Source organism: Xyrauchen texanus, chromosome 9, assembly GCF_025860055.1.
Source record: "Xyrauchen texanus isolate HMW12.3.18 chromosome 9, RBS_HiC_50CHRs, whole genome shotgun sequence".
Lineage (NCBI taxonomy): Eukaryota > Metazoa > Chordata > Actinopteri > Cypriniformes > Catostomidae > Xyrauchen > Xyrauchen texanus.
In genome coordinates, this window is record NC_068284.1 from 2,871,339 (window position 1) to 2,892,338 (window position 21,000).

The 21,000-nt window shown below is 34.3% G+C and overlaps 26 non-coding genes across 26 annotated transcripts; all 26 read left to right on the forward strand.

The window, feature by feature from the left end:
• The first annotated feature begins 606 nt into the window (after window positions 1–606).
• On the forward strand, window positions 607–818 carry LOC127649893 (small nucleolar RNA U3). The gene has a single exon (XR_007971378.1). It is a non-coding gene; the product is annotated as a small nucleolar RNA U3 (small nucleolar RNA).
• Window positions 819–1,402: 584 nt separating this feature from the next.
• On the forward strand, window positions 1,403–1,614 carry LOC127649885 (small nucleolar RNA U3). Its single transcript, XR_007971371.1, has one exon. It is a non-coding gene; the product is annotated as a small nucleolar RNA U3 (small nucleolar RNA).
• A 585-nt stretch (window positions 1,615–2,199) lies between these two features.
• Window positions 2,200–2,411, forward strand: LOC127649851 (small nucleolar RNA U3). The gene has a single exon (XR_007971341.1). It is a non-coding gene; the product is annotated as a small nucleolar RNA U3 (small nucleolar RNA).
• Window positions 2,412–2,996: 585 nt separating this feature from the next.
• On the forward strand, window positions 2,997–3,208 carry LOC127649854 (small nucleolar RNA U3). Its single transcript, XR_007971344.1, has one exon. It is a non-coding gene; the product is annotated as a small nucleolar RNA U3 (small nucleolar RNA).
• Window positions 3,209–3,798: 590 nt separating this feature from the next.
• Window positions 3,799–4,010, forward strand: LOC127649886 (small nucleolar RNA U3). The gene has a single exon (XR_007971372.1). It is a non-coding gene; the product is annotated as a small nucleolar RNA U3 (small nucleolar RNA).
• A 584-nt stretch (window positions 4,011–4,594) lies between these two features.
• Window positions 4,595–4,806, forward strand: LOC127649837 (small nucleolar RNA U3). The gene has a single exon (XR_007971328.1). It is a non-coding gene; the product is annotated as a small nucleolar RNA U3 (small nucleolar RNA).
• A 588-nt stretch (window positions 4,807–5,394) lies between these two features.
• Window positions 5,395–5,606, forward strand: LOC127649887 (small nucleolar RNA U3). Its single transcript, XR_007971373.1, has one exon. It is a non-coding gene; the product is annotated as a small nucleolar RNA U3 (small nucleolar RNA).
• A 585-nt stretch (window positions 5,607–6,191) lies between these two features.
• On the forward strand, window positions 6,192–6,402 carry LOC127649852 (small nucleolar RNA U3). Its single transcript, XR_007971342.1, has one exon. It is a non-coding gene; the product is annotated as a small nucleolar RNA U3 (small nucleolar RNA).
• Window positions 6,403–6,987: 585 nt separating this feature from the next.
• Window positions 6,988–7,199, forward strand: LOC127649894 (small nucleolar RNA U3). The gene has a single exon (XR_007971379.1). It is a non-coding gene; the product is annotated as a small nucleolar RNA U3 (small nucleolar RNA).
• A 585-nt stretch (window positions 7,200–7,784) lies between these two features.
• Window positions 7,785–7,996, forward strand: LOC127649884 (small nucleolar RNA U3). Its single transcript, XR_007971370.1, has one exon. It is a non-coding gene; the product is annotated as a small nucleolar RNA U3 (small nucleolar RNA).
• A 583-nt stretch (window positions 7,997–8,579) lies between these two features.
• LOC127649835 (small nucleolar RNA U3) lies at window positions 8,580–8,791 on the forward strand. The gene has a single exon (XR_007971326.1). It is a non-coding gene; the product is annotated as a small nucleolar RNA U3 (small nucleolar RNA).
• Window positions 8,792–9,373: 582 nt separating this feature from the next.
• LOC127649829 (small nucleolar RNA U3) lies at window positions 9,374–9,585 on the forward strand. The gene has a single exon (XR_007971320.1). It is a non-coding gene; the product is annotated as a small nucleolar RNA U3 (small nucleolar RNA).
• A 583-nt stretch (window positions 9,586–10,168) lies between these two features.
• Window positions 10,169–10,380, forward strand: LOC127649830 (small nucleolar RNA U3). The gene has a single exon (XR_007971321.1). It is a non-coding gene; the product is annotated as a small nucleolar RNA U3 (small nucleolar RNA).
• A 583-nt stretch (window positions 10,381–10,963) lies between these two features.
• Window positions 10,964–11,175, forward strand: LOC127649843 (small nucleolar RNA U3). Its single transcript, XR_007971333.1, has one exon. It is a non-coding gene; the product is annotated as a small nucleolar RNA U3 (small nucleolar RNA).
• A 585-nt stretch (window positions 11,176–11,760) lies between these two features.
• LOC127649889 (small nucleolar RNA U3) lies at window positions 11,761–11,972 on the forward strand. Its single transcript, XR_007971375.1, has one exon. It is a non-coding gene; the product is annotated as a small nucleolar RNA U3 (small nucleolar RNA).
• Window positions 11,973–12,556: 584 nt separating this feature from the next.
• Window positions 12,557–12,768, forward strand: LOC127649838 (small nucleolar RNA U3). The gene has a single exon (XR_007971329.1). It is a non-coding gene; the product is annotated as a small nucleolar RNA U3 (small nucleolar RNA).
• Window positions 12,769–13,356: 588 nt separating this feature from the next.
• Window positions 13,357–13,568, forward strand: LOC127649834 (small nucleolar RNA U3). The gene has a single exon (XR_007971325.1). It is a non-coding gene; the product is annotated as a small nucleolar RNA U3 (small nucleolar RNA).
• Window positions 13,569–14,150: 582 nt separating this feature from the next.
• On the forward strand, window positions 14,151–14,362 carry LOC127649847 (small nucleolar RNA U3). The gene has a single exon (XR_007971337.1). It is a non-coding gene; the product is annotated as a small nucleolar RNA U3 (small nucleolar RNA).
• Window positions 14,363–14,946: 584 nt separating this feature from the next.
• Window positions 14,947–15,158, forward strand: LOC127649831 (small nucleolar RNA U3). Its single transcript, XR_007971322.1, has one exon. It is a non-coding gene; the product is annotated as a small nucleolar RNA U3 (small nucleolar RNA).
• A 583-nt stretch (window positions 15,159–15,741) lies between these two features.
• Window positions 15,742–15,953, forward strand: LOC127649855 (small nucleolar RNA U3). The gene has a single exon (XR_007971345.1). It is a non-coding gene; the product is annotated as a small nucleolar RNA U3 (small nucleolar RNA).
• A 585-nt stretch (window positions 15,954–16,538) lies between these two features.
• LOC127649844 (small nucleolar RNA U3) lies at window positions 16,539–16,750 on the forward strand. Its single transcript, XR_007971334.1, has one exon. It is a non-coding gene; the product is annotated as a small nucleolar RNA U3 (small nucleolar RNA).
• A 587-nt stretch (window positions 16,751–17,337) lies between these two features.
• On the forward strand, window positions 17,338–17,549 carry LOC127649849 (small nucleolar RNA U3). Its single transcript, XR_007971339.1, has one exon. It is a non-coding gene; the product is annotated as a small nucleolar RNA U3 (small nucleolar RNA).
• Window positions 17,550–18,134: 585 nt separating this feature from the next.
• On the forward strand, window positions 18,135–18,346 carry LOC127649839 (small nucleolar RNA U3). The gene has a single exon (XR_007971330.1). It is a non-coding gene; the product is annotated as a small nucleolar RNA U3 (small nucleolar RNA).
• Window positions 18,347–18,936: 590 nt separating this feature from the next.
• LOC127649848 (small nucleolar RNA U3) lies at window positions 18,937–19,148 on the forward strand. Its single transcript, XR_007971338.1, has one exon. It is a non-coding gene; the product is annotated as a small nucleolar RNA U3 (small nucleolar RNA).
• A 584-nt stretch (window positions 19,149–19,732) lies between these two features.
• On the forward strand, window positions 19,733–19,944 carry LOC127649832 (small nucleolar RNA U3). The gene has a single exon (XR_007971323.1). It is a non-coding gene; the product is annotated as a small nucleolar RNA U3 (small nucleolar RNA).
• Window positions 19,945–20,529: 585 nt separating this feature from the next.
• Window positions 20,530–20,741, forward strand: LOC127649845 (small nucleolar RNA U3). Its single transcript, XR_007971335.1, has one exon. It is a non-coding gene; the product is annotated as a small nucleolar RNA U3 (small nucleolar RNA).
• The last annotated feature ends 259 nt before the right edge of the window (window positions 20,742–21,000 follow it).

Consider the following 21,000-nt stretch of genomic DNA (forward strand, 5'->3'; position numbering starts at 1 on the left):
AAAAGAGTATGTTCAGAGTGGTGTGTTTATTCAGTATAACATTAGACAGTTGTTAACCAAAGGTGTTAAAAAGATTTTTGTATTAAACAAGTTTAGAAGAGATGTGGTTTAACTACTGTAAGGTCATGATGTAGTTGGGATTTTGACTTTTTTGTTGATTTTTTATGTGTTGATCGGTATGATTTGGATGTTTCTAAGCAGCTATATATCTCCAGTAGCTTCTATGGTCACGGACGTGTTACGTAGCCATTGAAGCAGTGTCATATGTTCGCCATGACAGACATTTTTTGTCATTTATATTTAACGTTAGTAGTTATTTAGATTATTTTAGATCAAAGGAATCTCCAAGGTGTGTTGATTTGTTAGCACCTGTTGATTATCGAACAAATGGTAATGCCACAAAAGAGTGACATATTCAATATTATTTTTGGTTTTCACGTGATATATTAACGCTAAAATGTAGTTTGTAGAAACGCACTGGAAGAACTTTCTGCTCTGATGTAAATGTAGCTTGAACTTTAAAGCCTACAGATATCAACAAAGCAAAACCAGTAGTGACAAGGAGCATGTGAGAATGGAGCTCTTTTGTGTTCCATTGAGGAAGTTAAGATTATACTTTCAGGAATCATTTCTATAGTTTTTAGCTTGGAAATGTGTTTCAAAAGATTTGTCTTCCTATCCACGATGATGAGTTTTGATGCTCTTTTCTTAGCGGGAATCAGGTTTTGAGCGATGATTTTGATCATAGTTCTTTGCTGTTGATGAGTGTTCTGTATTGTTTTTGGCAATATGGAGGAAAAGAGTATGTTCAGAGTGGTGTGTTTATTCAGTATAACATTAGACAGTTGTTAACCAAAGGTGTTAAAAAGATTTTTGTATTAAACAAGTTTAGAAGAGATGTGGTTTAACTACTGTAAGGTCATGATGTAGTTGGGATTTTGACTTTTTTGTTGATTTTTTAAGTGTTGATCGGTATGATTTGGATGTTTCTAAGCAGCTAGATATCTCCAGTAGCTTCTATGGTCACGGACGTGTTACGTAGCCATTGAAGCAGTGTCATATGTTCGCCATGACAGACATTTTTTGTCATTTATATTTAACGTTAGTAGTTATTTAGATTATTTTAGATCAAAGGAATCTCCAAGGTGTGTTGATTTGTTAGCACCTGTTGATTATCGAACAAATGGTAATGCCACAAAAGAGTGACATATTCAATATTATTTTTGGTTTTCACGTGATATATTAACGCTAAAATGTAGTTTGTAGAAACGCACTGGAAGAACTTTCTGCTCTGATGTAAATGTAGCTTGAACTTTAAAGCCTACCGATATCAACAAAGCAAAACCAGTAGTGACAAGGAGCATGTGAGAATGGAGCTCTTTTGTGTTCCATTGAGGAAGTTAAGATTATACTTTCAGGGATCATTTCTATAGTTTTTAGCTTGGAAATGTGTTTCAAAAGATTTGTCTTCCTATCCACGATGATGAGTTTTGATGCTCTTTTCTTAGCGGGAATCAGGTTCTGAGCGATGATTTTGATCATAGCTCTTTGCTGTTGATGAGTGTTCTGTATTGTTTTTGGCAATATGGAGGAAAAGAGTATGTTCAGAGTGGTGTGTTTATTCAGTATAACATTAGACAGTTGTTAACCAAAGGTGTTAAAAAGATTTTTGTATTAAACAAGTTTAGAAGAGATGTGGTTTAACTACTGTAAGGTCATGATGTAGTTGGGATTTTGACTTTTTTGTTGATTTTTTAAGTGTTGATCGGTATGATTTGGATGTTTCTAAGCAGCTATATATCTCCAGTAGCTTCTATGGTCACGGACGTGTTACGTAGCCATTGAAGCAGTGTCATATGTTCGCCATGACAGACATTTTTTGTCATTTATATTTAACGTTAGTAGTTATTTAGATTATTTTAGATCAAAGGAATCTCCAAGGTGTGTTGATTTGTTAGCACCTGTTGATTATCGAACAAATGGTAATGCCACAAAAGAGTGACATATTCAATATTATTTTTGGTTTTCACGTGATATATTAACGCTAAAATGTAGTTTGTAGAAACGCACTGGAAGAACTTTCTGCTCTGATGTAAATGTAGCTTGAACTTTAAAGCCTACCGATATCAACAAAGCAAAACCAGTAGTGACAAGGAGCATGTGAGAATGGAGCTCTTTTTGTGTTCCATTGAGGAAGTTAAGATTATACTTTCAGGAATCATTTCTATAGTTTTTAGCTTGGAAATGTGTTTCAAAAGATTTGTTTTCTTATCCACGATGATGAGTTTTGATGCTCTTTTCTTAGCGGGAATCAGGTTCTGAGTGATGATTTTGATCATAGCTCTTTGCTGTTGATGAGTATTCTGTATTGTTTTTGGCAATATGGAGGAAAAGAGTATGTTCAGAGTGGTGTGTTTATTCAGTATAACATTAGACAGTTGTTAACCAAAGGTGTTAAAAAGATTTTTGTATTAAACAAGTTTAGAAGAGATGTGGTTTAACTACTGTAAGGTCATGATGTAGTTGGGATTTTGACTTTTTTGTTGATTTTTTAAGTGTTGATCGGTATGATTTGGATGTTTCTAAGCAGCTAGACATCTCCAGTAGCTTCTATGGTCACGGACGTGTTACGTAGCCATTGAAGCAGTGTCATATGTTCGCCATGACAGACATTTTTTGTCATTTATATTTAACGTTAGTAGTTATTTAGATTATTTTAGATCAAAGGAATCTCCAAGGTGTGTTGATTTGTTAGCACCTGTTGATTATCGAACAAATGGTAATGCCACAAAAGAGTGACATATTCAATATTATTTTTGGTTTTCACGTGATATATTAACGCTAAAATGTAGTTTGTAGAAACGCACTGGAAGAACTTTCTGCTCTGATGTAAATGTAGCTTGAACTTTAAAGCCTACCGATATCAACAAAGCAAAACCAGTAGTGACAAGGAGCATGTGAGAATGGAGCTCTTTTTGTGTTCCATTGCGGAAGTTAAGATTATACTTTCAGGGATCATTTCTATAGATTTTAGCTTGGAAATGTGTTTCAAAAGATTTGTTTTCCTATCCACGATGATGAGTTTTGATGCTCTTTTCTTAGCGGGAATCAGGTTCTGAGCGATGATTTTGATCATAGCTCTTTGCTGTTGATGAGTATTCTGTATTGTTTTTGGCAATATGGAGGAAAAGAGTATGTTCAGAGTGGTGTGTTTATTCAGTATAACATTAGACAGTTGTTAACCAAAGGTGTTAAAAAGATTTTTGTATTAAACAAGTTTAGAAGAGATGTGGTTTAACTACTGTAAGTTCATGATGCAGTTGGGATTTTGACTTTTTTGTTGATTTTTTTTTTTTAAGTGTTGATCGGTATGATTTGGATGTTTCTAAGCAGCTATATATCTCCAGTAGCTTCTATGGTCACGGACGTGTTACGTAGCCATTGAAGCAGTGTCATATGTTCGCCATGACAGACATTTTTTGTCATTTATATTTAACGTTAGTAGTTATTTAGATTATTTTAGATCAAAGGAATCTCCAAGGTGTGTTGATTTGTTAGCACCTGTTGATTATCGAACAAATGGTAATGCCACAAAAGAGTGACATATTCAATATTATTTTTGGTTTTCACGTGATATATTAACGCTAAAATGTAGTTTGTTGAAACGCACTGGAAGAACTTTCTGCTCTGATGTAAATGTAGCTTGAACTTTAAAGCCTACAGATATCAACAAAGCAAAACCAGTAGTGACAAGGAGCATGTGAGAATGGAGCTCTTTTGTGTTCCATTGAGGAAGTTAAGATTATACTTTCAGGGATCATTTCTATAGTTTTTAGCTTGGAAATGTGTTTCAAAAGATTTGTCTTCCTATCCACGATGATGAGTTTTGATGCTCTTTTCTTAGCGGGAATCAGGTTCTGAGCGATGATTTTGATCATAGCTCTTTGCTGTTGATGAGTGTTCTGTATTGTTTTTGGCAATATGGAGGAAAAGAGTATGTTCAGAGTGGTGTGTTTATTCAGTATAACATTAGACAGTTGTTAACCAAAGGTGTTAAAAAGATTTTTGTATTAAACAAGTTTAGAAGAGATGTGGTTTAACTACTGTAAGGTCATGATGTAGTTGGGATTTTGACTTTTTTGTTGATTTTTTAAGTGTTGATCGGTATGATTTGGATATTTCTAAGCAGCTATATATCTCCTGTAGCTTCTATGGTCACGGACGTGTTACGTAGCCATTGAAGCAGTGTCATATGTTCGCCATGACAGACATTTTTTGTCATTTATATTTAACGTTAGTAGTTATTTAGATTATTTTAGATCAAAGGAATCTCCAAGGTGTGTTGATTTGTTAGCACCTGTTGATTATCGAACAAATGGTAATGCCACAAAAGAGTGACATATTCAATATTATTTTTGGTTTTCACATGATATATTAACGCTAAAATGTAGTTTGTAGAAACGCACTGGAAGAACTTTCTGCTCTGATGTAAATGTAGCTTGAACTTTAAAGCCTACCGATATCAACAAAGCAAAATCAGTAGTGACAAGGAGCATGTGAGAATGGAGCTCTTTTGTGTTCCGTTGAGGAAGTTAAGATTATACTTTCAGGGATCATTTCTATAGTTTTTAGCTTGGAAATGTGTTTCAAAAGATTTGTCTTTCTATCCACGATGATGAGTTTTGATGCTCTTTTCTTAGCGGGAATCAGGTTCTGAGCGATAATTTTGATCATAGCTCTTTGCTGTTGATGAGCGTTCTGTATTGTTTTTGGCAATATGGAGGAAAAGAATATTTTCAGAGTGGTGTGTTTATGAAGTATAACATTAGACAGTTGTTAACCAAAGGTGTTAAAAAGATTTTTATATTAATCAAGTTTAGAAGAGTTGTGGTTTAACTACTGCAAGTTCATGATGCAGTTGGGATTTGGACTTTTTGTTGATTTTTTTTTTAAGTGTTGATCGGTATGATTTGGATGTTTCTAAGCAGCTAGACATCTCCAGTAGCTTCTATGGTCACGGACCTGTTACGTAGCTATTGAAGCAGTGTCATATGTTCGCCATGACAGACATTTTTTGTCATTTTTATTTAACGTTAGTAGTTTTTAGATTATTTTAGATCAAAGGAATCTCCAAGGTGTGTTGATTTGTTAGCACCTGTTGATTATCGAACAAATGGTAATGCCACAAAAGAGTGACAATATTCAATATTATTTTTGGTTTTCACGTGATATATTAACGCTAAAATGTAGTTTGTTGAAACGCACTGGAAGAACTTTCTGCTCTGATGTAAATGTAGCTTGAACTTTAAAGCCTACAGATATCAACAAAGCAAAACCAGTAGTGACAAGGAGCATGTGAGAATGGAGCTCTTTTTGTGTTCCATTGAAGAAGTTAAGATTATACTTTCAGGGATCATTTCTATAGTTTTTAGCTTGGAAATGTGTTTCAAAAGATTTGTCTTCCTATCCACGATGATGAGTTTTGATGCTCTTTTCTTAGCGGGAATCAGGTTTTGAGCGATGATTTTGATCATAGCTCTTTGCTGTTGATGAGTGTTCTGTATTGTTTTTGGCAATATGGAGGAAAAGAGTATGTTCAGAGTGGTGTGTTTATGAAGTATAACATTAGACAGTTGTTAACCAAAGGTGTTAAAAAGATTTTTGTATTAAACAAGTTTAGAAGAGATGTGGTTTAACTACTGTAAGGTCATGATGTAGTTGGGATTTTGACTTTTTTGTTGATTTTTTAAGTGTTGATCGGTATGATTTGGATGTTTCTAAGCAGCTATATATCTCCAGTAGCTTCTATGGTCACGGACGTGTTACGTAGCCATTGAAGCAGTGTCATATGTTCGCCATGACAGACATTTTTTGTCATTTATATTTAACGTTAGTAGTTATTTAGATTATTTTAGATCAAAGGAATCTCCAAGGTGTGTTGATTTGTTAGCACCTGTTGATTATCGAACAAATGGTAATGCCACAAAAGAGTGACATATTCAATATTATTTTTGGTTTTCACGTGATATATTAACGCTAAAATGTAGTTTGTAGAAACGCACTGGAAGAACTTTCTGCTCTGATGTAAATGTAGCTTGAACTTTAAAGCCTACCGATATCAACAAAGCAAAACCAGTAGTGACAAGGAGCATGTGAGAATGGAGCTCTTTTTGTGTTCCATTGAGGAAGTTAAGATTATACTTTCAGGGATCATTTCTATAGTTTTTAGCTTGGAAATGTGTTTCAAAAGATTTGTCTTCCTATCCACGATGATGAGTTTTGATGCTCTTTTCTTAGCGGAATCAGGTTTTGAGCGATGATTTTGATCATAGTTCTTTGCTGTTGATGAGTGTTCTGTATTGTTTTTGGCAATATGGAGGAAAAGAGTATGTTCAGAGTGGTGTGTTTATTCAGTATAACATTAGACAGTTGTTAACCAAAGGTGTTAAAAAGATTTTTGTATTAAACAAGTTTAGAAGAGATGTGGTTTAACTACTGTAAGGTCATGATGTAGTTGGGATTTTGACTTTTTTGTTGATTTTTTAAGTGTTGATCGGTATGATTTGGATGTTTCTAAGCAGCTATATATCTCCAGTAGCTTCTATGGTCACGGACGTGTTACGTAGCCATTGAAGCAGTGTCATATGTTCGCCATGACAGACATTTTTTGTCATTTATATTTAACGTTAGTAGTTATTTAGATTATTTTAGATCAAAGGAATCTCCAAGGTGTGTTGATTTGTTAGCACCTGTTGATTATCGAACAAATGGTAATGCCACAAAAGAGTGACATATTCAATATTATTTTTGGTTTTCACGTGATATATTAACGCTAAAATGTAGTTTGTAGAAACGCACTGGAAGAACTTTCTGCTCTGATGTAAATGTAGCTTGAACTTTAAAGCCTACAGATATCAACAAAGCAAAACCAGTAGTGACAAGGAGCATGTGAGAATGGAGCTCTTTTTGTGTTCCATTGAGGAAGTTAAGATTATACTTTCAGGAATCATTTCTATAGTTTTTAGCTTGGAAATGTGTTTCAAAAGATTTGTCTTCCTATCCACGATGATGAGTTTTGATGCTCTTTTCTTAGCGGGAATCAGGTTTTGAGCGATGATTTTGATCATAGTTCTTTGCTGTTGATGAGTGTTCTGTATTGTTTTTGGCAATATGGAGGAAAAGAGTATGTTCAGAGTGGTGTGTTTATTCAGTATAACATTAGACAGTTGTTAACCAAAGGTGTTAAAAAGATTTTTGTATTAAACAAGTTTAGAAGAGATGTGGTTTAACTACTGTAAGGTCATGATGTAGTTGGGATTTTGACTTTTTTGTTGATTTTTTATGTGTTGATCGGTATGATTTGGATGTTTCTAAGCAGCTATATATCTCCAGTAGCTTCTATGGTCACGGACGTGTTACGTAGCCATTGAAGCAGTGTCATATGTTCGCCATGACAGACATTTTTTGTCATTTATATTTAACGTTAGTAGTTATTTAGATTATTTTAGATCAAAGGAATCTCCAAGGTGTGTTGATTTGTTAGCACCTGTTGATTATCGAACAAATGGTAATGCCACAAAAGAGTGACATATTCAATATTATTTTTGGTTTTCACGTGATATATTAACGCTAAAATGTAGTTTGTAGAAACGCACTGGAAGAACTTTCTGCTCTGATGTAAATGTAGCTTGAACTTTAAAGCCTACAGATATCAACAAAGCAAAACCAGTAGTGACAAGGAGCATGTGAGAATGGAGCTCTTTTTGTGTTCCATTGAGGAAGTTAAGATTATACTTTCAGGAATCATTTCTATAGTTTTTAGCTTGGAAATGTGTTTCAAAAGATTTGTCTTCCTATCCACGATGATGAGTTTTGATGCTCTTTTCTTAGCGGGAATCAGGTTCTGAGCGATGATTTTGATCATAGCTCTTTGCTGTTGATGAGTGTTCTGTATTGTTTTTGGCAATATGGAGGAAAAGAGTATGTTCAGAGTGGTGTGTTTATTCAGTATAACATTAGACAGTTGTTAACCAAAGGTGTTAAAAAGATTTTTGTATTAAACAAGTTTAGAAGAGATGTGGTTTAACTACTGTAAGGTCATGATGTAGTTGGGATTTTGACTTTTTGTTGATTTTTTAAGTGTTGATCGGTATGATTTGGATGTTTCTAAGCAGCTATATATCTCCAGTAGCTTCTATGGTCACGGACGTGTTACGTAGCCATTGAAGCAGTGTCATATGTTCGCCATGACAGACATTTTTTGTCATTTATATTTAACGTTAGTAGTTATTTAGATTATTTTAGATCAAAGGAATCTCCAAGGTGTGTTGATTTGTTAGCACCTGTTGATTATCGAACAAATGGTAATGCCACAAAAGAGTGACATATTCAATATTATTTTTGGTTTTCACGTGATATATTAACGCTAAAATGTAGTTTGTAGAAACGCACTGGAAGAACTTTCTGCTCTGATGTAAATGTAGCTTGAACTTTAAAGCCTACCGATATCAACAAAGCAAAACCAGTAGTGACAAGGAGCATGTGAGAATGGAGCTCTTTTGTGTTCCATTGAGGAAGTTAAGATTATACTTTCAGGGATCATTTCTATAGTTTTTAGCTTGGAAATGTGTTTCAAAAGATTTATCTTCCTATCCACGATGATGAGTTTTGATGCTCTTTTCTTAGCGGGAATCAGGTTTTGAGCGATGATTTTGATCATAGTTCTTTGCTGTTGATGAGTGTTCTGTATTGTTTTTGGCAATATGGAGGAAAAGAGTATGTTCAGAGTGGTGTGTTTATTCAGTATAACATTAGACAGTTGTTAACCAAAGGTGTTAAAAAGATTTTTGTATTAAACAAGTTTAGAAGAGATGTGGTTTAACTACTGTAAGGTCATGATGTAGTTGGGATTTTGACTTTTTGTTGATTTTTTAAGTGTTGATCGGTATGATTTGGATGTTTCTAAGCAGCTATATATCTCCAGTAGCTTCTATGGTCACGGACGTGTTACGTAGCCATTGAAGCAGTGTCATATGTTCGCCATGACAGACATTTTTGTCATTTATATTTAACGTTAGTAGTTATTTAGATTATTTTAGATCAAAGGAATCTCCAAGGTGTGTTGATTTGTTAGCACCTGTTGATTATCGAACAAATGGTAATGCCACAAAAGAGTGACATATTCAATATTATTTTTGGTTTTCACGTGATATATTAACGCTAAAATGTAGTTTGTAGAAACACACTGGAAGAACTTTCTGCTCTGATGTAAATGTAGCTTGAACTTTAAAGCCTACAGATATCAACAAAGCAAAACCAGTAGTGACAAGGAGCATGTGAGAATGGAGCTCTTTTGTGTTCCATTGAGGAAGTTAAGACTATACTTTCAGGAATCATTTCTATAGTTTTTAGCTTGGAAATGTGTTTCAAAAGATTTGTCTTCCTATCCACGATGATGAGTTTTGATGCTCTTTTCTTAGCGGGAATCAGGTTTTGAGCGATGATTTTGATCATAGTTCTTTGCTGTTGATGAGTGTTCTGTATTGTTTTTGGCAATATGGAGGAAAAGAGTATGTTCAGAGTGGTGTGTTTATTCAGTATAACATTAGACAGTTGTTAACCAAAGGTGTTAAAAAGATTTTTGTATTAAACAAGTTTAGAAGAGATGTGGTTTAACTACTGTAAGGTCATGATGTAGTTGGGATTTTGACTTTTTGTTGATTTTTTAAGTGTTGATCGGTATGATTTGGATGTTTCTAAGCAGCTATATATCTCCAGTAGCTTCTATGGTCACGGACGTGTTACGTAGCCATTGAAGCAGTGTCATATGTTCGCCATGACAGACATTTTTGTCATTTATATTTAACGTTAGTAGTTATTTAGATTATTTTAGATCAAAGGAATCTCCAAGGTGTGTTGATTTGTTAGCACCTGTTGATTATCGAACAAATGGTAATGCCACAAAAGAGTGACATATTCAATATTATTTTTGGTTTTCACGTGATATATTAACGCTAAAATGTAGTTTGTAGAAACGCACTGGAAGAACTTTCTGCTCTGATGTAAATGTAGCTTGAACTTTAAAGCCTACAGATATCAACAAAGCAAAACCAGTAGTGACAAGGAGCATGTGAGAATGGAGCTCTTTTTGTGTTCCATTGAGGAAGTTAAGACTATACTTTCAGGAATCATTTCTATAGTTTTTAGCTTGGAAATGTGTTTCAAAAGATTTGTCTTCCTATCCACGATGATGAGTTTTGATGCTCTTTTCTTAGCGGGAATCAGGTTTTGAGCGATGATTTTGATCATAGTTCTTTGCTGTTGATGAGTGTTCTGTATTGTTTTTGGCAATATGGAGGAAAAGAGTATGTTCAGAGTGGTGTGTTTATTCAGTATAACATTAGACAGTTGTTAACCAAAGGTGTTAAAAAGATTTTTGTATTAAACAAGTTTAGAAGAGATGTGGTTTAACTACTGTAAGGTCATGATGTAGTTGGGATTTTGACTTTTTGTTGATTTTTTAAGTGTTGATCGGTATGATTTGGATGTTTCTAAGCAGCTAGATATCTCCAGTAGCTTCTATGGTCACGGACGTGTTACGTAGCCATTGAAGCAGTGTCATATGTTCGCCATGACAGACATTTTTTGTCATTTATATTTAACGTTAGTAGTTATTTAGATTATTTTAGATCAAAGGAATCTCCAAGGTGTGTTGATTTGTTAGCACCTGTTGATTATCGAACAAATGGTAATGCCACAAAAGAGTGACATATTCAATATTATTTTTGGTTTTCACGTGATATATTAACGCTAAAATGTAGTTTGTAGAAACGCACTGGAAGAACTTTCTGCTCTGATGTAAATGTAGCTTGAACTTTAAAGCCTACCGATATCAACAAAGCAAAACCAGTAGTGACAAGGAGCATGTGAGAATGGAGCTCTTTTGTGTTCCATTGAGGAAGTTAAGATTATACTTTCAGGGATCATTTCTATAGTTTTTAGCTTGAAAATGTGTTTCAAAAGATTTGTCTTCCTATCCACGATGATGAGTTTTGATGCTCTTTTCTTAGCGGGAATCAGGTTCTGAGCGATAATTTTGATCATAGCTCTTTGCTGTTGATGAGTATTCTGTATTGTTTTTGGCAATATGGAGGAAAAGAGTATGTTCAGAGTGGTGTGTTTATTCAGTATAACATTAGACAGTTGTTAACCAAAGGTGTTAAAAAGATTTTTGTATTAAACAAGTTTAGAAGAGATGTGGTTTAACTACTGTAAGTTCATGATGCAGTTGGGATTTTGACTTTTTGTTGATTTTTTTTTAAGTGTTGATCGGTATGATTTGGATGTTTCTAAGCAGCTATATATCTCCAGTAGCTTCTATGGTCACGGACGTGTTACGTAGCCATTGAAGCAGTGTCATATGTTCGCCATGACAGACATTTTTTGTCATTTATATTTAACGTTAGTAGTTATTTAGATTATTTTAGATCAAAGGAATCTCCAAGGTGTGTTGATTTGTTAGCACCTGTTGATTATCGAACAAATGGTAATGCCACAAAAGAGTGACAATATTCAATATTATTTTTGGTTTTCACGTGATATATTAACGCTAAAATGTAGTTTGTTGAAACGCACTGGAAGAACTTTCTGCTCTGATGTAAATGTAGCTTGAACTTTAAAGCCTACAGATATCAACAAAGCAAAACCAGTAGTAAGGAGCATGTGAGAATGGAGCTCTTTTTGTGTTCCCTTGAGGAAGTTAAGATTATACTTTCAGAGATCATTTCTATAGTTTTTAGCTTGGAAATGTGTTTCAAAAGATTTGTCTTCCTATCCACGATGATGAGTTTTGATGCTCTTTTCTTAGCGGGAATCAGGTTTTGAGCGATGATTTTGATCATAGCTCTTTGCTGTTGATGAGTGTTCTGTATTGTTTTTGGCAATATGGAGGAAAAGAGTATGTTCAGAGTGGTGTGTTTATTCAGTATAACATTAGACAGTTGTTAACCAAAGGTGTTAAAAAGATTTTTGTATTAAACAAGTTTAGAAGAGATGTGGTTTAACTACTGTAAGGTCATGATGTAGTTGGGATTTTGACTTTTTGTTGATTTTTTAAGTGTTGATCGGTATGATTTGGATATTTCTAAGCAGCTATATATCTCCTGTAGCTTCTATGGTCACGGACGTGTTACGTAGCCATTGAAGCAGTGTCATATGTTCGCCATGACAGACATTTTTTGTCATTTATATTTAACGTTAGTAGTTATTTAGATTATTTTAGATCAAAGGAATCTCCAAGGTGTGTTGATTTGTTAGCACCTGTTGATTATCGAACAAATGGTAATGCCACAAAAGAGTGACATATTCAATATTATTTTTGGTTTTCACATGATATATTAACGCTAAAATGTAGTTTGTAGAAACGCACTGGAAGAACTTTCTGCTCTGATGTAAATGTAGCTTGAACTTTAAAGCCTACCGATATCAACAAAGCAAAATCAGTAGTGACAAGGAGCATGTGAGAATAGAGCTCTTTTTGTGTTCCGTTGAGGAAGTTAAGATTATACTTTCAGGGATCATTTCTATAGTTTTTAGCTTGGAAATGTGTTTCAAAAGATTTGTCTTTCTATCCACGATGATGAGTTTTGATGCTCTTTTCTTAGCGGGAATCAGGTTCTGAGCGATAATTTTGATCATAGCTCTTTGCTGTTGATGAGCGTTCTGTATTGTTTTTGGCAATATGGAGGAAAAGAATATTTTCAGAGTGGTGTGTTTATGAAGTATAACATTAGACAGTTGTTAACCAAAGGTGTTAAAAAGATTTTTATATTAATCAAGTTTAGAAGAGTTGTGGTTTAACTACTGCAAGTTCATGATGCAGTTGGGATTTGGACTTTTTGTTGATTTTTTTTTTAAGTGTTGATCGGTATGATTTGGATGTTTCTAAGCAGCTAGACATCTACAGTAGCTTCTATGGTCACGGACCTGTTACGTAGCTATTGAAGCAGTGTCATATGTTCGCCATGACAGACATTTTTTGTCATTTTTATTTAACGTTAGTAGTTTTTAGATTATTTTAGATCAAAGGAATCTCCAAGGTGTGTTGATTTGTTAGCACCTGTTGATTATCGAACAAATGGTAATGCCACAAAAGAGTGACAATATTCAATATTATTTTTGGTTTTCACGTGATATATTAACGCTAAAATGTAGTTTGTTGAAACGCACTGGAAGAACTTTCTGCTCTGATGTAAATGTAGCTTGAACTTTAAAGCCTACAGATATCAACAAAGCAAAACCAGTAGTGACAAGGAGCATGTGAGAATGGAGCTCTTTTTGTGTTCCATTGAGGAAGTTAAGATTATACTTTCAGGGATCATTTCTATAGTTTTTAGCTTGGAAATGTGTTTCAAAAGATTTGTCTTCCTATCCACAATGATGAGTTTTGATGCTCTTTTCTTAGCGGGAATCAGGTTTTGAGCGATGATTTTGATCATAGCTCTTTGCTGTTGATGAGTGTTCTGTATTGTTTTTGGCAATATGGAGGAAAAGAGTATGTTCAGAGTGGTGCGTTTATGAAGTATAACATTAGACAGTTGTTAACCAAAGGTGTTAAAAAGATTTTTGTATTAAACAAGTTTAGAAGAGATGTGGTTTAACTACTGTAAGGTCATGATGTAGTTGGGATTTTGACTTTTTGTTGATTTTTTAAGTGTTGATCGGTATGATTTGGATGTTTCTAAGCAGCTATTTATCTCCAGTAGCTTCTATGGTCACGGACGTGTTACGTAGCCATTGAAGCAGTGTCATATGTTCGCCATGACAGACATTTTTGTTATTTATATTTAACGTTAGTAGTTATTTAGATTATTTTAGATCAAAGGAATCTCCAAGGTTTGTTGATTTGTTAGCACCTGTTGATTATCGAACAAATGGTAATGCCACAAAAGAGTGACATATTCAATATTATTTTTGGTTTTTACGTGATATATTAACGCTAAAATGTAGTTTGTAGAAACGCACTGGAAGAACTTTCTGCTCTGATGTAAATGTAGCTTGAACTTTAAAGCCTACAGATATCAACAAAGCAAAACCAGTAGTGACAAGGAGCATGTGAGAATGGAGCTCTTTTGTGTTCCATTGAGGAAGTTAAGATTATACTTTCAGGGATCATTTCAATAGTTTTTAGCTTGGAAATGTGTTTCAAAAGATTCATTTTCCTATCCACGATGATGAGTTTTGATGCTCTTTTCTTAGCGGGAATCAGGTTTTGAGCGATGATTTTGATCATAGTTCTTTGCTGTTGATGAGTGTTCTGTATTGTTTTTGGCAATATGGAGGAAAAGAGTATGTTCAGAGTGGTGTGTTTATTCAGTATAACATTAGACAGTTGTTAACCAAAGGTGTTAAAAAGATTTTTGTATTAAACAAGTTTAGAAGAGATGTGGTTTAACTACTGTAAGGTCATGATGTAGTTGGGATTTTGACTTTTTGTTGATTTTTTAAGTGTTGATCGGTATGATTTGGATGTTTCTAAGCAGCTATATATCTCCAGTAGCTTCTATGGTCACGGACGTGTTACGTAGCCATTGAAGCAGTGTCATATGTTCGCCATGACAGACATTTTTTGTCATTTATATTTAACGTTAGTAGTTATTTAGATTATTTTAGATCAAAGGAATCTCCAAGGTGTGTTGATTTGTTAGCACCTGTTGATTATCGAACAAATGGTAATGCCACAAAAGAGTGACATATTCAATATTATTTTTGGTATTCACGTGATATATTAACGCTAAAATGTAGTTTGTAGAAACACACTGGAAGAACTTTCTGCTCTGATGTAAATGTAGCTTGAACTTTAAAGCCTACAGATATCAACAAAGCAAAACCAGTAGTGACAAGGAGCATGTGAGAATGGAGCTCTTTTTGTGTTCCATTGAGGAAGTTAAGACTATACTTTCAGGAATCATTTCTATAGTTTTTAGCTTGGAAATGTGTTTCAAAAGATTTGTCTTCCTATCCACGATGATGAGTTTTGATGCTCTTTTCTTAGCGGGAATCAGGTTTTGAGCGATGATTTTGATCATAGTTCTTTGCTGTTGATGAGTGTTCTGTATTGTTTTTGGCAATATGGAGGAAAAGAGTATGTTCAGAGTGGTGTGTTTATTCAGTATAACATTAGACAGTTGTTAACCAAAGGTGTTAAAAAGATTTTTGTATTAAACAAGTTTAGAAGAGATGTGGTTTAACTACTGTAAGGTCATGATGTAGTTGGGATTTTGACTTTTTGTTGATTTTTTAAGTGTTGATCGGTATGATTTGGATGTTTCTAAGCAGCTATATATCTCCAGTAGCTTCTATGGTCACGGACGTGTTACGTAGCCATTGAAGCAGTGTCATATGTTCGCCATGACAGACATTTTTGTCATTTATATTTAACGTTAGAAGTTATTTAGATTATTTTAGATCAAAGGAATCTCCAAGGTGTGTTGATTTGTTAGCACCTGTTGATTATCGAACAAATGGTAATGCCACAAAAGAGTGACATATTCAATATTATTTTTGGTTTTCACGTGATATATTAACGCTAAAATGTAGTTTGTAGAAACACACTGGAAGAACTTTCTGCTCTGATGTAAATGTAGCTTGAACTTTAAAGCCTACAGATATCAACAAAGCAAAACCAGTAGTGACAAGGAGCATGTGAGAATGGAGCTCTTTTTGTGTTCCATTGAGGAAGTTAAGACTATACTTTCAGGAATCATTTCTATAATTTTTAGCTTGGAAATGTGTTTCAAAAGATTTGTCTTCCTATCCACGTTGATGAGTTTTGATGCTCTTTTCTTAGCGGGAATCAGGTTTTGAGCGATGATTTTGATCATAGTTCTTTGCTGTTGATGAGTGTTCTGTATTGTTTTTGGCAATATGGAGGAAAAGAGTATGTTCAGAGTGGTGTGTTTATTCAGTATAACATTAGACAGTTGTTAACCAAAGGTGTTAAAAAGATTTTTGTATTAAACAAGTTTAGAAGAGATGTGGTTTAACTACTGTAAGGTCATGATGTAGTTGGGATTTTGACTTTTTTGTTGATTTTTTAAGTGTTGATCGGTATGATTTGGATGTTTCTAAGCAGCTAGACATCTCCAGTAGCTTCTATGGTCACGGACGTGTTACGTAGCCATTGAAGCAGTGTCATATGTTCGCCATGACAGACATTTTTTGTCATTTATATTTAACGTTAGTAGTTATTTAGATTATTTTAGATCAAAGGAATCTCCAAGGTGTGTTGATTTGTTAGCACCTGTTGATTATCGAACAAATGGTAATGCCACAAAAGAGTGACATATTCAATATTATTTTTGGTTTTCACGTGATATATTAACGCTAAAATGTAGTTTGTAGAAACGCACTGGAAGAACTTTCTGCTCTGATGTAAATGTAGCTTGAACTTTAAAGCCTACCGATATCAACAAAGCAAAACCAGTAGTGACAAGGAGCATGTGAGAATGGAGCTTCTTTTGTGTTCCATTGAGGAAATTAAGATTATACTTTCAGGGATCATTTCTATAGTTTTTAGCTTGAAAATGTGTTTCAAAAGATTTGTCTTCCTATCCACGATGATGAGTTTTGATGCTCTTTTCTTAGCGGGAATCAGGTTCTGAGCGATAATTTTGATCATAGCTCTTTGCTGTTGATGAGTATTCTGTATTGTTTTTGGCAATATGGAGGAAAAGAGTATGTTCAGAGTGGTGTGTTTATTCAGTATAACATTAGACAGTTGTTAACCAAAGGTGTTAAAAAGATTTTTGTATTAAACAAGTTTAGAAGAGATGTGGTTTAACTACTGTAAGTTCATGATGCAGTTGGGATTTGGACTTTTTGTTGATTTTTTTTTTAAGTGTTGATCGGTATGATTTGGATGTTTCTAAGCAGCTATATATCTCCAGTAGCTTCTATGGTCACGGACGTGTTACGTAGCCATTGAAGCAGTGTCATATGTTCGCCATGACAGACATTTTTTGTCATTTATATTTAACGTTAGTAGTTATTTAGATTATTTTAGATCAAAGGAATCTCCAAGGTGTGTTGATTTGTTAGCACCTGTTGATTATCGAACAAATGGTAATGCCACAAAAGAGTGACATATTCAATATTATTTTTGGTTTTCACGTGATATATTAACGCTAAAATGTAGTTTGTTGAAACGCACTGGAAGAACTTTCTGCTCTGATGTAAATGTAGCTTGAACTTTAAAGCCTACAGATATCAACAAAGCAAAACCAGTAGTGACAAGGAGCATGTGAGAATGGAGCTCTTTTGTGTTCCCTTGAGGAAGTTAAGATTATACTTTCAGGGATCATTTTTATAGTTTTTAGCTTAGAAATGTGTTTCAAAAGATTTGTCTTCCTATCCACGATGATGAGTTTTGATGCTCTTTTTTTAGCGGGAATCAGGTTCTGAGCGATGATTTTGATCATAGCTCTTTGCTGTTGATGAGTGTTCTGTATTGTTTTTGGCAATATGGAGGAAAAGAGTATGTTCAGAGTGGTGTGTTTATTCAGTATAACATTAGACAGTTGTTAACCAAAGGTGTTAAAAAGATTTTTGTATTAAACAAGTTTAGAAGAGATGTGGTTTAACTACTGTAAGGTCATGATGTAGTTGGGATTTTGACTTTTTTGTTGATTTTTTAAGTGTTGATCGGTATGATTTGGATATTTCTAAGCAGCTATATATCTCCTGTAGCTTCTATGGTCACGGACGTGTTACGTAGCCATTGAAGCAGTGTCATATGTTCGCCATGACAGACATTTTTTGTCATTTATATTTAACGTTAGTAGTTATTTAGATTATTTTAGATCAAAGGAATCTCCAAGGTGTGTTGATTTGTTAGCACCTGTTGATTATCGAACAAATGGTAATGCCACAAAAGAGTGACATATTCAATATTATTTTTGGTTTTCACATGATATATTAACGCTAAAATGTAGTTTGTAGAAACGCACTGGAAGAACTTTCTGCTCTGATGTAAACGTAGCTTGAACTTTAAAGCCTACCGATATCAACAAAGCAAAATCAGTAGTGACAAGGAGCATGTGAGAATGGAGCTCTTTTTGTGTTCCGTTGAGGAAGTTAAGATTATACTTTCAGGGATCATTTCTATAGTTTTTAGCTTGGAAATGTGTTTCAAAAGATTTGTCTTTCTATCCACGATGATGAGTTTTGATGCTCTTTTCTTAGCGGGAATCAGGTTCTGAGCGATAATTTTGATCATAGCTCTTTGCTGTTGATGAGCGTTCTGTATTGTTTTTGGCAATATGGAGGAAAAGAATATTTTCAGAGTGGTGTGTTTATGAAGTATAACATTAGACAGTTGTTAACCAAAGGTGTTAAAAAGATTTTTATATTAATCAAGTTTAGAAGAGTTGTGGTTTAACTACTGCAAGTTCATGATGCAGTTGGGATTTGGACTTTTTTGTTGATTTTTTTTTTTAAGTGTTGATCGGTATGATTTGGATGTTTCTAAGCAGCTAGACATCTACAGTAGCTTCTATGGTCACGGACCTGTTACGTAGCTATTGAAGCAGTGTCATATGTTCGCCATGACAGACATTTTTTGTCATTTTTATTTAACGTTAGTAGTTTTTAGATTATTTTAGATCAAAGGAATCTCCAAGGTGTGTTGATTTGTTAGCACCTGTTGATTATCGAACAAATGGTAATGCCACAAAAGAGTGACAATATTCAATATTATTTTTGGTTTTCACGTGATATATTAACGCTAAAATGTAGTTTGTTGAAACGCACTGGAAGAACTTTCTGCTCTGATGTAAATGTAGCTTGAACTTTAAAGCCTACAGATATCAACAAAGCAAAACCAGTAGTGACAAGGAGCATGTGAGAATGGAGCTCTTTTTGTGTTCCGTTGAGGAAGTTAAGATTATACTTTCAGGGATCATTTCAATAGTTTTTAGCTTGGAAATGTGTTTCAAAAGATTCATTTTCCTATCCACGATGATGAGTTTTGATGCTCTTTTCTTAGCGGGAATCAGGTTTTGAGCGATGATTTTGATCATAGTTCTTTGCTGTTGATGAGTGTTCTGTATTGTTTTTGGCAATATGGAGGAAAAGAGTATGTTCAGAGTGGTGTGTTTATTCAGTATAACATTAGACAGTTGTTAACCAAAGGTGTTAAAAAGATTTTTGTATTAAACAAGTTTAGAAGAGATGTGGTTTAACTACTGTAAGGTCATGAAGTAGTTGGGATTTTGACTTTTTTGTTGATTTTTTAAGTGTTGATCGGTATGATTTGGATGTTTCTAAGCAGCTATATATCTCCAGTAGCTTCTATGGTCACGGACGTGTTACGTAGCCATTGAAGCAGTGTCATATGTTCGCCATGACAGACATTTTTGTCATTTATATTTAACGTTAGAAGTTATTTAGATTATTTTAGATCAAAGGAATCTCCAAGGTGTGTTGATTTGTTAGCACCTGTTGATTATCGAACAAATGGTAATGCCACAAAAGAGTGACATATTCAATATTATTTTTGGTTTTCACGTGATATATTAACGCTAAAATGTAGTTTGTAGAAACACACTGGAAGAACTTTCTGCTCTGATGTAAATGTAGCTTGAACTTTAAAGCCTACAGATATCAACAAAGCAAAACCAGTAGTGACAAGGAGCATGTGAGAATGGAGCTCTTTTTGTGTTCCATTGAGGAAGTTAAGACTATACTTTCAGGAATCATTTCTATAGTTTTTAGCTTGGAAATGTGTTTCAAAAGATTTGTCTTCCTATCCACGATGATGAGTTTTGATGCTCTTTTCTTAGCGGGAATCAGGTTTTGAGCGATGATTTTGATCATAGTTCTTTGCTGTTGATGAGTGTTCTGTATTGTTTTTGGCAATATGGAGGAAAAGAGTATGTTCAGAGTGGTGTGTTTATTCAGTATAACATTAGACAGTTGTTAACCAAAGGTGTTAAAAAGATTTTTGTATTAAACAAGTTTAGAAGAGATGTGGTTTAACTACTGTAAGGTCATGATGTAGTTGGGATTTTGACTTTTTTGTTGATTTTTTAAGTGTTGATCGGTATGATTTGGATATTTCTAAGCAGCTATATATCTCCAGTAGCTTCTATGGTCACGGACGTGTTACGTAGCCATTGAAGCAGTGTCATATGTTCGCCATGACAGACATTTTTTGTCATTTATATTTAACGTTAGTAGTTATTTAGATTATTTTAGATCAAAGGAATCTCCAAGGTGTGTTGATTTGTTAGCACCTGTTGATTATCGAACAAATGGTAATGCCACAAAAGAGTGACATATTCAATATTATTTTTGGTTTTCACGTGATATATTAACGCTAAAATGTGGTTTGTAGAAACGCACTGGAAGAACTTTCTGCTCTGATGTAAATGTAGCTTGAACTTTAAAGCCTACCGATATCAACAAAGCAAAACCAGTAGTGACAAGGAGCATGTGAGAATGGAGCTTCTTTTGTGTTCCATTGAGGAAATTAAGATTATACTTTCAGGGATCATTTCTATAATTTTTAGCTTGAAAATGTGTTTCAAAAGATTTGTCTTCCTATCCACGATGATGAGTTTTGATGCTCTTTTCTTAGCGGGAATCAGGTTCTGAGCGATAATTTTGATCATAGCTCTTTGCTGTTGATGAGTGTTCTGTATTGTTTTTGGCAATATGGAGGAAAAGAGTATGTTCAGAGTGGTGTGTTTATTCAGTATAACATTAGACAGTTGTTAACCAAAGGTGTTAAAAAGATTTTTGTATTAAACAAGTTTAGAAGAGATGTGGTTTAACTACTGTAAGGTCATGACGTAGTTGGGATTTTGACTTTTTTGTTGATTTTTTTAAGTGTTGATCGGTATGATTTGGATATTTCTAAGCAGCTATATATCTCCAGTAGCTTCTATGGTCACGGACGTGTTACGTAGCCATTGAAGCAGTGTCATATGTTCGCCATGACAG